Source organism: Balaenoptera musculus, chromosome 2 (genome assembly GCF_009873245.2).
Source record: "Balaenoptera musculus isolate JJ_BM4_2016_0621 chromosome 2, mBalMus1.pri.v3, whole genome shotgun sequence".
NCBI lineage: Eukaryota > Metazoa > Chordata > Mammalia > Artiodactyla > Balaenopteridae > Balaenoptera > Balaenoptera musculus.
Genome location: NC_045786.1, coordinates 113731093 through 113746537, shown reverse-complemented (window position 1 = coordinate 113746537; position 15445 = coordinate 113731093). Strand labels below are relative to the sequence as shown.

Sequence of the window (15445 nt, the reverse complement as noted above, 5' to 3'; positions counted from 1 at the left end):
CTAGGGAACCCAACCAATATTCTGATGAGAGGGTTCTATGATGCTAAGGCTTTGGGGCAAATAGACTTGTATTATAGAAACTGCACATAATAAACGTGATTAGTGGTTCAAAGGAGAAAACACTGTATACCAAAATGAATTTGGAGAGGTATTCCCAACTCTGTGGACTTTGGTTGGATATTTATGTGCAAGTTATCTGGCTAATTGAGTTCCAAAATATGCTTTCACCCATATCATTCCAAAAATTGGGGCAATGTGCATTTGGACTTAATATCAGTTGACAAGATAATTCATTTCTAGATTCCTGGATCTAAATATTGGAGGCCAGTGCCTTAAAACCACAAAATACAACAACATATATTTAAAATTACCAAACATGCTTAGAACCTATTTACTTTGTGGAAGCAAACATTTCTTAAACAGTTACACTCATTTTTGTAATTGAGGATTAATTGCTTGGTAATAAGTGAATTAGGCAAATAAAGGTACAATTATTCATACATTTACTGCTTTCTTTATTTTTCTCTTAATTTCTGTTATTTCTTCCTCAATTGCTGATCTTTTAACCTCTCTTTTCCTTATCTCAGTGGTTATTGTGCTTTAGCATTCAGTCGTAAAATGGAAGTTCTCAAAAGTTTTGGGGCTAACCTCAAAAGTATGCTTTGGTTCTGAAGATCTCTTAAGATTGTTTATGAATTTCAGGCTTGGATTACTTCCATAAACAAGACCCGGTTATAATTACAGCAAGATGAATTGTCTATTTGCTTGGTATGTTTGTCTATTAGCTTCTAGTATAGACCTACCATCTTAGTACCAAGAGAATGTAGGTTTCTCTACATTTGCAAACACAAAATACTATTCCAGAGAGAAGAGGAATCATATAAGGCATTAAAATTAATGTTGTACACCCCACAACTTTTTTTTTTCTGTGTTGCAGAGAGAAAGGCTAATTGCTAAAACTTTTGACACTGGAAAACTTGGTTAGATTAGTAACCAAAGATATCATCATCTTAGCAACAGGAAATCTTGGAAAAGGTAGGTGACTCAGAAATTGATGTTCCAAATGAAATTTTGCTACTTTCAAACTTCTTGATTAAAGCCTTGCCTCAAGGGAACCTATATTTGGGTCTACTGCCAATTATATTGCCAATGTTTTTTTCTTGCTTTGACATTTTCTCTTTTTCTTGCTTCTTGTCTCAGGTTTTCTTTCTTCAGGATCAGACACAGTAACTGATGGAGTGGCTCTGCCCATCAGGATTTGAAAACCTAAAATCAGAATCTACCACTTGGTTTAAGTCTGCCCTGAGCAATCTATTCTTTAGCAACAGGACACTTGCGTAATATGGGAGCATCTTTTCTTCTTCACTTCTCCCTGATCTTGTAAAATGTGATACAACTTTTTTCATAATTTTTAAAGTCTACTTCATGGGAAATCTTGCTGCAAATACAATATAAAAACTAAAATTCATTCCTTGAAAGATGTGTGCAGGTAAGTGTCAAGTGTTAAGTTTGGGGGTGATCAAGAGTGATATTAAAATTATCAATAACCTCACCAACAGTCTGAAGGCTCAACACACTGATTTTTGTAATCACAGGAAATTTTATTAACCTCTCTGCATGAGTTGGGTTTTGAGTGTATGTCCATAAAGTTGCAGTAGAGTTTGTGATCCACAAGATCAACCATAGCTCTTCCCTCAGCCATAACGAACTCTTTTGGAGGATCTTTAAAGTGGTGGTTATTCACTATAACCAAAATGTCAAAAATAATCACTAAACCCCATATAATCTATACACCATAGAAACCTAAGAAATAATAGATTGGCTGTGAGTGAACTTTTTAATTATAAAAGCAATACAAACAGGATATAAAGTTAAAAAACCTTCCTTTCTTTTCCCCTAGCCCCCTCAATCCCATATATATATATAAATATTTTTTGGCCACGCTGGCGTCTTGTGGGATCTTAGTTCCGCGACCAGGGATTGAACCCGTCCCCAGGAGTGAAAACGCTGATTCCTAACCACTGGACCACTAGAGAACTCCCTCTCATATATTTTAACAGACATTTTTATTCATAAGCAAGTGCATCCTCTTTTAAATCTCAAATAACATCACACAATATATTTACTATTCTGAACTTATTTTTATTCACTTAGCAATATATTTTGGCTATATATTGCCTTATACATGGGTCTATTTCATTCTTCTAGCAGCTGCACAGGGTATCAGGTAATAAGATATTATGGATATAATGATCCCCATATTGATGAATATTTAGAGTTTTTTAAGACTTTTTGCTTTTTCAAATAATACTTCAACAAACATGTATTTTGTGTACTTTTATAAATGTATTTGTAGAATTAATTGCTTGAAGTGAAATTGCTAGGTAAAAACACATTTACAATTTTTGAATGATACTGTCGTATTATTGATACAACCAAAGAGGTTGTATCAATTTACTTTACTATTGAGAGGCAGGTATTTCAACAGGCGCTGAGGTGAGTTCTGTGTGTGACACATCCGCCTGCCGTTCTATCTCTTCAGGCTTGGCTTAACATAGTTCAGTGGCAGCTGAGGTGATTTCTGATGGCTTAGTGGAGAAAGAGAACCCTTCTGTGGCCTATGTGCTAGGGTAGCAGCGATGGCTGGTTGGGGGCAGCCCTGGGATGGTGAGGGAACGAGCTGGGAAGTACAGCTGCCCTCAGTTTAGGACCGGGTCTGAGTTTTCCCCACGACTTGCTAGCAGTCTTCCTGGCAAATGTGAGGGCTGCAAAACAGAATCAGGAGTCATTCCCACAGGCTATTATGAGAACAGAGATGGAGGAGAATTAGGACCATGTGAGACACGCACACACACACACATTCTCGCACAACCTCTCTTTCTGCTCAGATTCTTTTTTTTTTTTTTAATTAATTTTTATTGGAGTATAGTTTCTTTATCTGCTCAGATTCTTATCCAGGTGTGTGGTTAACGATTTTTTCCCAACTTGGGCCAGGCTTCAAGGAAGTGCTGTTCTCAGTCACTCGTGGCTAATCCTCATCAGGTAGGAGTCCTCCAGGCTTCCTCTGCATTTTACTCTTCAGCTTCTCCGTGTTCAAAAAACCCAGAACTTTTACATGACATGTCCCAGTCACTGGATTTGAAGAGGCGTCCTCATCCTTGAAACTTCTACTCCTTATTCAATATTTCATTTGGCCTGGTATCTTATGAGTCCCATTTTTATCCTTAAATAGAAACTTGGAAGTGCCTCTTAATTTCCACCCTAGATTTCGGCCTTTTAAGTTGAGGGTTACTTTAATCTTCTCAAGGTTATAGTCACACAAGGAAGTTTAGTTTGTATTCAGCATTAACATGCTAGGTGCTATGTAGGGGCTGTGGATGCAAAGATGAATGAAACAGCGGTCATGCCTTCCAGAAGCTCATAAAATAGTGAAGAGACAGCACAAACTAAAGTACAGGCTACTCTTTGATAAGTGTTAAGACTGAGGTATTTACTAAAAGTTCTATGAAGTCCCACTTCTGGAAATGTATCCTGCAGATATATCTGTATATGTACAAAAGGACACATAGACCGATTGTTCACTGCAGTGTTGTTTGTGATGTTAAGGAACATTTTGAGTGTCTGTCGACAAGGACACTTTATGTGGTTTTAATAAACGCTCTCTATGTATTGATAGGAAGTGATCTCCAGGATATATTTCTCTATGAAAGAAGCAAGCTGCAGAACATGTATAGCATATGTTGCCTTTTGTATATGAAATATAGGAAAATGAGATAGGAAATATAGGAAAATTAATGTTTGCTTGTATATGCATAAAAACATTGTAAGACCCCAAAAGAAACTAATGCAAGTGCTCACCTCTAGGGGGCATCAGGGATTAGTGGGGTGGATGGGAAAAGGGGGTGAAGCACAGCTTCTCAATGCATGCCTTTTTTTTTTTTTTTAATATATTTATTTATTTACTTATTTTTGGCTGCGTTGGGTCTTCGGTGCCGCGCGTGGGCCCTCTACAGTTGCAGCGAGCGGGGGCCACTCTCTGCCGCGGTGCGCATGCTCCTCACTGCAGTGGCCTCTCCCGTTGCAGAGCACAGGCTCTAGGCGTGTGGGCTTCAGTACTGCGTCTCTCGGGCTCAGCAGTTGCGGCGCATGGGCCCAGCCGCTCCGCAGCATGTGGGATCCTCCCAGACCAGCGCCCGAACCCGTGTGCCCCGCATTCGCAGGCGGATTCTTAACCACTGCGCCACCAGGGAAGTCCCTCAATGCATGCCTTTTTATGTCATTTTAATTTTTGAACAATGTGAATGTATTGTCTATTCAAAAATTATATTAAGTAAATTTACACTGTAAGATAAAACTCCCCCCTCTCAAAGCTCTGTATTCTCTGAGGTATTTGGGAGTGCTTAGCTGCATTGATTTGGGATAAAGATCATTACATGGGACTGGACAAGGAGACTGAACAAGAGAAAGAAACCTTTTTAGAGACCACTGAGTTTTTCATACCATATTCTTAGACCCACTATCTCACTGAAATTATTTTCAGCAGAGCTAGGAGGAAGGTTCTCTGCAAAGCTCTCAGAGATGAAATTTCTTATAAACAGGACATATGTAAGATGTGGAGTAGATTTCATTCACTAAACGTAGGGCAGGCGGTTCAGAGTGGCCACCTCAGGTTTCCCGTGATGGCTTTGTAGGAAAGGCATGATTTGCCCATATCTTGAGTTGACCTGCTTAAGTCATGAAATTGAGCAATGTGGAAATTTTCTTCTTTAACTTTTAAATAAAGGTCTTATGCAGAAATGCTACTTTTCTTTGACAAGGATGTGTTCCCTAAATTTCCCAGAACACCACATTAAGGTGATTTGGGGAAAAATAGTAGGATAGAATTAGATCTTGAGAATTCTTTGGTCATGTCCATGAACTGAGATTATGAGGTTATGAAAAAAGGAGGTAGAGAATAAATAGCTTGTGAGAAAAAAAATGTTGATGATAATTTCATAATAATAAAAGACAGTGTTAGGGGATTGTTGAAGAGTGATATAAGCATCACACAAACCACACAGGGACAGAAAAGACTGCTGGATGATGAGGGGGATTTTACTTCCTTGTACGTTTCTGCACTGAATCTCCTCACTACTACTGCTACTATTACTACTACTACTACTACTACTACTACTACTACTACTACTACTACTACTACTACTACTACTGCTACTACTACTACTACTGCTACTACTGCTACTACTGCTACTGCTACTACTGCTACTGCTACTACTAACAGCTGCTGCTCCTACCTTTTCGGCTCATTTTAGCCATTTTTGTCCATAAGACTACACCCAAGTGATAACCCCTGGTTACCCAGGGAGCTAGTGGCAAGGCTGGAAACATGGAGGTGGGTGAGCATGAAGGTAGGTGACTCAGCACCTTCCATTCACCAGTTTTTTTAATTGCTCCCCCGCCCTCTGCCCCGACCCATATCATTTAGTCTCTCAGCTGGTCTCAAATCAGTCCTGTGGTAAAGGATCTGAAAAATCCTGGTGACTTGGGAACAAGGCTTCCAGATAGGATAAAGTGACCATATAACTTATTCAACCTAAACCTGGTATCAGGTTCTTTTTCAAAGTACTAGTGACTCACCATTTTTATGCGATTACCACACAAATGTGAACACGTTAAGCAGCTATTGCCAGCAATCAGGGCTACTTGTTACATAGCACCAGTAAGAGGGACTCAGGTGAGAAACAACTCTGATTATAGGTATTTAGCCCAAATGTACATCAGTTGTAACTCCGTAAACGTATTTCTTTTAGCAGCTAATTGAAATACTTTATCAGTGAAAGTCTTGACACGACAGTTATACAAACACACATGTAAGAACATGGGGAAATTAAATAAGACTTACAATATACACTTTAACAAAACGATGCTTAATTTATACTCCCTTTGTAATTTTAACTAAATATTGTGGTGAGTATTTCTTACTTGAAATCCTAAGTATATGGGCATTTATTACACACAATATGAAAATACTTCAGGAGGTTGTGATTAACGCCACGGTATTCAGGCACAGTTTATAGAGACTTTCAATCAAAGACAAAAGACCCAAGAGGATGATGAAACACACAAAATAGATGTACATATACAACCAAGGACTTAATTCAGACATCTCATATCAGCTCAGCTCTAGCTCTTGGCTTTTCAGGAACGTCTCCAAACAAGCATTCTCTGCACCTGGCCCAAGGCTGCCCTAGGGATCAGCGCCTGGGTAGGGTGGCTAGATAAATACAAGATGCCCAGTTACATTTAATTTCAGGTAAACAATGAATAATTTTTAGTATAAATATGTCCCAAACATTGCACGCGACATACTTAGACAGACATATACTGTAGCTCTGATGTGCTTACTCTCTGAGGCAAGATGCCTCACAGGTTTGAAACCCCCAAATCCAGAACTTCAGTCTAGCACCATAGTCTTGGTTCTCTTACTGTGTACTGCCCTCACCCTCTATTGCCTAACCTTGCCTCTTCCTAATAGAGCATTTTGTTCATACTGCATATTTTCAAAGAATTTTTTAAACATTAGTGATTGGAGAGAGACATAGTTGCCTTCCCACCAGTTGTAATACAGAGAAAACACTAAAACCTACTTTCCTTTCTCTCTCTCTGCCAATTTTGATTTTTCAAAGGCATGTCCTTAAGCTTTAGTGCTAGATTTAAAAGGGTGGGCAGATATGGAGTAAGATAGGAGGGTTCCTTTCAGACTAAGTTTGTACACCTGGGTGGGTTTCTAGGGCTTGTGGTAAAGGTAGCTACTCAAAGGCTTAATTTTAAAATTTCTAGGTCAAGCCAAGTGCCACCACTATTAAAATCCAGCAACTAAGGAAATGAACAGCAGTGTGGTAGAATAAAGAACAACAGATGTAGAGCTGTCAGATTTGAGATTGAGGCCTGGCTCTGTACCTGAACCAGCTGTGAGATCCTAAGCAAGTCCTTCAGCCTCCATGAACCTCAGTTTCCTTCTCAATAAAAATGGGGATAGTGGAGAGATGAAGTGACCATAATCGTTGTTCCCAAGTCACCAGGATTTTTCAGATCCTTTGCCACAGGACTGATTTGAGACCAACTGAGAGACTAAATGATATGGGTCGGGGCGGGGGGCAGGGGAGCAATTAAATAAATGGATGAATGGAAGGAGAGATGGTGAACTATGGAGAGAGATACTGTGTATAGAAATGATTTGTAAACTTCAAGTCCAATCTAGATGTTTGTAGTGATGATGATGATGAAGATGACGGCCAAGACATAAAGAGACATTACAGGAAGTCATTTATTAAAGAGATATTTTAATTCAGACCCTAAAAATTTTAATACCTACTCGGTTCACAGGATTTATATGCACAAGAGTATTGTTCTTATATGGTTTGGGAAAGAAAAAAAAAAACAACCCAATTCCATATGCTTTTAGAAGAAAGCTTACTAAAATCTTTCATGTCAAAAAACGGGATTTAAAAAAATTGAAGTATAGTCGATTTAAAATATATATTAGTTTCAGGTGTATAGCATAGTGATTCAGTATTTTTAAAATTATACTCCATTAAAAGTTATTACAAGATAATAGGTGTAATCCCCTGTGCTATACAATATATCCTCGTTGCTTATCTATTTTATACATACTAGTTTGTATATCTTAATCCCATACCTCTAACCTGTCCCTCCCCCTTCCCTCTCCTCTTTGGTAAACATTAGCTTGTTTTCTGTATCTGTGAGTCTGTTTCTGTTTTGCATATACATTCATTTGTATTATTTTTTAGATTCCACATATATGTGATATCAAACAGTATTTGTTTTTCTCTAACTTATTTCACTAAGCATAATATTCTCTAGGTCCATCCATGTTGTTGCAAATGGCAGAATTTCATTTTTTTTTTTTATGGCAGAGTAATAGTCTATTGCAAGTACATATACCACATCTTCTTTATCCATTCATCTGTTGATGGGAATTTGGGTTGCTTCTATATCTTGGCTATTGTAAATAGTGCTGCTATGAATATTGGGGTGCATGTATCTTTTCAAATTAGAGTTTTCATTTTTTCCAGATATATATCCAGGAGTAGAATTGCTGGATCATATGGTAGCTCTTTTTTTTTGTTTTTTGAGGAGCCTCCATACTGTTTTCCATAGTAGCTGCACCAATTTATATCCCCACCAACAGTGTAGGAGGGTTCCCTTTTCTTCACATCCTCTCTAACATTTGTTATCTGTAGATTTTTTGATGATAGCCATTCTTACAGGTGTGAGGTGATATTTTTGTTCTGATTTGCATTTCTCTAATAGTTAGCAATGTTGAGCATCTTTTCATGTGCCTATTGGCCATCTGTATATCTTCTTTGGAAAAATGTCTATTCAGGTCTTCTGCCCATTTTTTAATTGGGTTTTTTTTTAAATACTGAGTTGTATGAGCTGTTTATGTATTTTGGATATTAACCCCTTGTTAGTCATATCATTTGCAAATGTTTTCTCCCATTCTGTAGGCTGTCTTTTTGTTCTGTCAATGGTTCCCTTTGCTGTGCAAAAGCTTTTAGGTTTAATTAGGTCCCATTTGTTTATTTTTGCTTTTCTGTCCCTTGACTGAGGAGACACAGCCAAAAAAATATTGCTACGATTTATGTCAAAGAGTGTTCCACTTATGTTCTCTTCTAGGAGTTTTATGGTTGCAGGTCTTACATTTAGGTATTTAATTCATTTTTAGTTTATTTTTGTATATGGTGAAAAGTGGGATTTTTAGAGTATAATTTATTTATGTGGGGTCACATTGAAAAATGGATAACGGAGCGGCAGTCTAAGAAACATTTTGTTTAAAGCCTTCTATTTTTTGTCAATACTCATTCAACAACCAACCTATTTATTTTGTACAAGCCTCAGGCACATTATTATTGTTGTTGTTGCTGTTGTTATTGTTATTACTATTTAACATTACAGGTTGGAGTCTTTGATGCACAGAGGAATCTTTCATGAGGTGTTGAGTGTATCCATCTGTTCAGAGATAAAGCAGAGAGAGCAAAAGAACAGATGGGACCAGAGGTCCCCTGGTTCCCTTTTAGCACTTCCATCCTATGCTCAAGAAGGGTGAACATTTCAGGAGGACTGAGCCATCAGGGCAGTGGGTACCGACTCTGATTGAAGAATATTTACCCTTGCTTAATTTTACTTCATTTTTAACTACATGACCAATATATATGTGTTACAGAAAACTAGAGAATGTGGATAAGCAAAAAGGAGACAATCATCCCTAATTCTATCCTCCACTGTACAGTAGATATGATTATACCTGCAAGATGCAGTGGTACTCAACAGAGCAAAAAGCATAAAAGTGGCATCTTCCACAAGAATTATTTAACCAAGCACATGTGAGACACAACCCAAGACCTGTGCATGTATGTGTGTGTGTGTGAGTGTATATGTGTGTAGGAGGGCAAACTCTAGAGAAGGCTTCATCTCAGCCATCTTACCTAACTTCTTCTTCCCTAAAACCAGTCCTAAAACTTGTTACTAAAGTGATAAAATGATGGTCCTTTCCTGGCATTTGACTAAACTACTCCTGGACTCACAACCTTCCTCTAGTTTTCTGTGATTCTTGGATTGGGCTTAGGCCTCTCTGTCTCCCACTCCAGAATTTCTGGGCTAATGGTACTATTTATCTTGTAGGGTTGTTGGAGGATTAGACAATGTAATACTTGGAAAGGGCTTAGAACAGCACTGCGCACATGGTAAGCCCTCCTCAGTATCAACTCTAGCATGATTGCTGTCTAAATTCACCTCCCAAACAGGCCCCATTTTCTGCTTGGTGCGCCGTGAGAGACTTAGGCTTAAATTGTGTCTCACCATTTACTAGCTATATGTTCTTGGACAAATTATTTAACTTCTTGGTAATGTGAATTAGCCCCACAAATCTGGAGTACGTTTTGTGCCAGACATTGTGCCAGGTGCTGCAGACCCATGGAGAACAGCTCAAACATGGATACTGCCTGCCAAGCACTCAGTGCCTGGGGAGTGGGGACAGGCAGCTAGATAAATAATAATACAGAACTGTAAGGAAAGCACATTTGTCCAACTTGAGTTGGATCAATAGTTAATAGATTAATCCAACAAGTCAGTAAAGTAGAGAATTATAAAAAATATTATCTACGTGCATTAAATGTTCTATTTCAACTTAAGCAGATTAGGGGTTGCCAGGGGACAGGAGAAGGGGATCAGGGAGTGATTACTGAAAGGGTACAGGGTTTTTCTGGGGTGATGAGAAAGTTTTGAAACGAGAGAGAGGTGGTGGTTGTACAACATTGTGAATGCACTAAATGCCACTGAATTGTATACTTTAAAATGGTTAATTGTATGTTATGTGAATTTCACCTCAATTTAAAAAAAGCATATAAATGTACCTTATTTTTGCCAACCTTTTGATATAGGGCTAAGGACTTTTCTTTAGGTATATGTCCAATAACTGAAGTCCCAGGTCAGCTTCCTGGCATAAACTACTCCCATAACATATATATTTTGATTTCCAGTTTTAGTTTCTTTAAGTTGGGACAAGAACTTAAATACCTGACAATATTGTTAATCAACTATACTCCAATATAAAATAAAAATAAAAAAAGAACTTAAATACCTGAAAATCTCTCTGAGAGTCTGTTTAGATTTATGATTTTTCTCATTTACAGCTTTTACATACACATATAAAGTGACAGCATTTTTTTAGCATCTCACATTTGTGTCTTTCTACATTATTTTTCATAGAAAAACAACTTTCCTACATTATTTTTCATAGAAAAACAACTTTCCTTCTGTACTCATATTTTATAAATTTACATAATATTTTGTTGAATAATATAACAACAAATAAAACAGGTATAAGTTTGGAACAAACACATCTGGCTCTTGTTAGGCATACAATTCAATTCAACTAGTGGCAGCAGAGTTAGATGGGTTGTACTAGAGAGTAGTTTACCATGTTTGATCAGTGGTGAGGCCAGGGCTATAGTCACTATGTTTTACAGGGGAAATGATGTGTATCAAGTGAGTTGGTTAAGTGGAGGTCAGTTCTGAGAGCATTTATAATACATGGATGCCCGTAAGAAGGATGTTAACCTGAACTTGGGGAAGTGATTATAAGCTGAGATCTAAAGGTTTGGAATGATCTAACCAGAAAGCTAGGAGATGGTGTTTCAAGCACTGAACACCCAGAGAGAAAAGAGAGCACCTACAGTAGAGGAAGAGCAGGAAGTATGGCTGGGCTGTGGTGTGCAGAAGGGGACGTGTTGAAAATGAAGCTTGAAGAGGATCTTGCAAGCCACATTAAGAAGTTTAGACTTTATTTTAGGGACAGCAGAAATCCATGGAAAAGTCTTAAGGAGGACTGACATAACTAGACTTGCATATTAGAAAGATTCCTTGGACTGCATTCCAAAGGATAGATTAGAGATGGTGGTGGGGCAGCAGAGGGATGGAGATACAGGTGAGCGAGGGTAGGATCTCAACTGAATGTAGTGCTATAGGGGGCAAGGGAGAGTGCTTTGGGGGTGAGGGAGAGAGGAAAGACCTGGTTAAAGTTCAAATGTTTCTGGCTTTGGTGGTGGTGCCGTTTACCAACATAGAGCACATGAAACTAGAGTAGTTTTGGGGGAAGATGAGTACATCTTTGAACATATTGAATTTGAGGTTCAAAGAAGCTGTGGGATGTCCATTGAGTGGCTAGACATGTGACTCTAAAGCTGGATCAGCACAGAGTAGGTGTTAAAAAACTTAGTTTCCCTTTACCTAGTATCTGTTTCCTCACTGCTTGCCCTCAAGCCATTTCTCTGCTGTCACCTCCTCTCCTCTCAGTCTCCTACTTTTTTTTTTTTGGCTGCGCCAGGTGGCTTGTGGGATTTTAGTTCCCCAACCAGAGATTGAACCCAGGTCCCGGCAGTGAAAGTGCCATGTCCTAACCACTGGACTGCCAGGGAATTCTCTACTTTTTTTTTTTTTTTTTTTAGCATTTTGGTGTATTTCTCTCCAATATTTCCATGCTTTAGAAAAACACAGTTGAAAACGTACTGTATGTACTCTTTTCACTTGCTATTTTAATGTGAGCGTTTTTCTGTTATTATTATTAACTATGATTTTGATGACTGCTAGATATTCCCATCTTACAGATGTACCAAGCTTCACTTGGCCATTTTTCTATAGTTAGCATCTAGGTGCTCATGTGTTTACAAACAAATCTTTGTTCATATTGCTGACTATTTCTCTACACTAGGCTTCTAGAAGTGGGATTACAACAGTAAACATTTTAAGGGGAATGGAAAGCTAGTTTCATATTAAGGATTGGAAGTGATACTGCTGTTTTCTCACAGGACTATCTTTTTAGTACTTGAAAAGTACTATCTTTGCAAGTCCTGTTGATATTATCACAAAAAAAGGGGGCTTTATGAATCTCATTCATCTTTTATATTTTGTTAGTAGCATCATCTTCTTCATCTTAAAAATATTAATCATCTGTTTGTCTATAGTGTTACACACTGTTCAGAGGGAATTGTATAGATTTGATCCCTACATTCTAAAAGTTGACAGTCTAAGCGAGAAATACCCATGCAGGCAGGCATTCTTAAGATTCACCACAATCAGACAGAAACTGTTAAAACTACATCATGGATGGACCTCCAAGTGTGTCTAGGACAATCACATTTAAAGGACCAGGACCAAAGGACATTTATTACATAGACTTAGGGGGAAGAGATCAGTGGGGATGGGCTGGGACACCCAGCGCTCACCTGGACCACATGTGTAGCCTGCTCATTCCCTCTAAAAGTCTCTGTTGTAACCTACTTCCTCCTCTCTTCCAGTGCATAATACCAAGTGGCTGCTCTCAGAAATGTACTGTAACCACCACCTGCTTGGCCTTTAACTTCCTCTCCCCTTTCCCTCTTGACCTACCTTTCCCATGTCACCTTTCTCTCTCCCAGCCTGAGGTCCCAGCCTCAGGACTCAGCCTCAGGTCCCTTTATCAGCAGGGGTGATGGGTGGCACTGGTTTGAAGAGCTTACCGGTTCTCCTGTCAGCCTGGAGTTGTGTTTGGAAAGCACAGGCCCTGACCGTGGCTGTCAGCCCTCCCAGACACCACCTGCTGCCTGTCTGTCATCATCAGCTTCAGGTACTGTGCTCACGGGTCTGGGCCTCCTCTTACCACCCTCTGCTGCACGTGTCCTGTGAGTGCCGCCCTCCCTGACACGAGAGAGCCCGTTCTAGATTCTAAGAACAAATCCTCCCTTGTCTGCCTCATTCCCACCGAAGATAAAAGTAACACTAATAGCAACAAAAAACATTTAGTGAGTGCTTATTATTATTCCTTTAATTGTTTTGGTCCTTCCATTCCTGGCCATGACAAGAGACATGCTGTAAGTTACTCCTGAAGAGATCTGGTGACACATGTGGACAAATGTATTAGCACAGTATCACTGGCATCAAAGCTAATATGCCAGTCTACCCAGAACAGGCCCAAGGGAGAGAAAACCCCTACCTGTCTCACTGCTTCTGTGCCAAGTCCAGGAATGGACTTGACTGCTGCTTCCAGTGACTAGTCACAACGAAGGAGGTCATCAGAAGCCAACGTGTTGTTAAGAAGAATATTCACTAAAAGAAAGGCACTGACTTCATTCTTGGGCAGATCCTCTTCCTGTGAATCAAGTGATCCCTTTACCTAGTTTTCTTGTTCTTCCTGAGTCTAATCTGTATCTGTTTTTACTGTGTTTCAGCTACGAGTATAGTAGAAGTAAATTAGAAAGAACTTTGAAAAGCTTCCCCCCGCCCCATGTTGGCTTCATGCTAATACGAACTTATGGTCTGAAAATAAATTTTTTGTTCATCTGGGTGTGCAGTCGTCCTTACCACTGACTAACTAAGAGGTAATTATCACCAAATATTCATCCGCTGAGGGGGAGCTACAAGTTATGGCAGGTGTTTGGTGAATAATAGTAATGCAATTTATTTTACTGTTCACTCTCAGAATGATCAGCTAGTAAAACACAAATTATAGCAACAAGGATATATTGTACAGCACAGGGAATTATAGCCGTTATCTTGTAATAACTTTTAATAGAGTATAATCTATAAAAATACTGCATCCCTATGCAGTACATCTGAAACTAATATTGTAAATGAAGTATATTTCAGTAAAAAGAAAAAAGAAATTAGACATCAAAAAACCCCACAAATTATGGATTGGTACTTAAAATTATTTTGTTTGTAAGTCTTCTGTCCATCCATATTAGATCTAAACTTTTTTCAACTTTATTTTACTAATTATGTTTCCTGTGCATGAATCACATAATCATGAATATACTGTGCTATGCTAACTACCATGCATGTACTCTCTCAGTGCTTGAAGTAACCCCATGAGCCTGATACTAATATTATTCCCATTTTATTGATGAGGAAACTGAGGCTCAGAAATTGAACTCCAGAACATTCTGCTCTCAACCACTGTACTGTGATGGCATGTTTCATTTTAATATATTTTATTATTTCATGGATTCAAGTTTATCATGATTTAAAACTTATCTCCTGAACATACCAACTATTTTTAGGAAAAGTCTTACTAGGCACACCTGGTATATAAAGTAGATATTTTTAAAAATTCAACATTACAAGGAACTTTCCTAAAACTCTTTTGTGCTGCATTATTACCATAGATCTCATAGATATAATATTAGATTCATGAATACAAAAGTTTCTCTTCTGTGTTAAAGTAATGATGAACTGTAAACTATTCAGAAGGGTGAACAATTATGGCTGGTATGAGCCCAAAATCCTTGGGAATTTGTCTGCAGTTAGAATGCTCAAGTAAACATTAGTTGGACCATGCTAAATCTTGGATTCTGTCTTTAACTTTGCAGCAAAATTAAAACATATCATCTTGTGTCCTAATTTCTGATCAGGCATAGGGAAATATTAGGAAGTGGAGAGATGTTGAAATGCCCTTTTTCCCCCACACCTAAAGTCCTGTTTGGTTCAGTGTTCTGAGGAGCTGAGATGGGATTATGAACCTACTACTGTGTCTTCTAATGAGAGCTCTTTCTATTCCGCATTTATCAGATGTTAATTATTCATACTGCACGACTGAGGATTTTGGAGTCAGAGATTCACCTGCAATATTTGGAATACCAGTGGAGGTCTACATCAATGCAGAATTTATACAGCAGCTGGTGCTAGTCAAAGCTAATGATGGAATTTCAGTTTAATAAAAAGACCCCCAACTGAGCACACCATCTTGAAAAAAGTATACTTATCAAACAGCTTTCAATCAGTTCAAGAGAGACACCTTAATTGGGAAGAGGAATATTTGAGAGTAGTTTGTCATTGTGCCAATTCCAGATCAATAACTTCACGTCTGTGCTTTGGTAGACATTGCTTTTGC

At 38.5% G+C, this 15445-nt stretch overlaps 1 long non-coding RNA gene across 1 annotated transcript in view; it reads left to right on the top strand.

Moving 5' to 3' along the window:
• Nucleotides 1-15445, top strand: part of LOC118890756 — a 36071-nt gene extending 20626 nt beyond the window's left edge. The window contains exons 2-4 of the long non-coding RNA XR_005018822.1: nt 938-1035; nt 1201-1489; nt 15124-15445. This is a non-coding gene — a long non-coding RNA (uncharacterized LOC118890756). The remainder of the gene's footprint in view (nt 1-937; nt 1036-1200; nt 1490-15123) is intronic.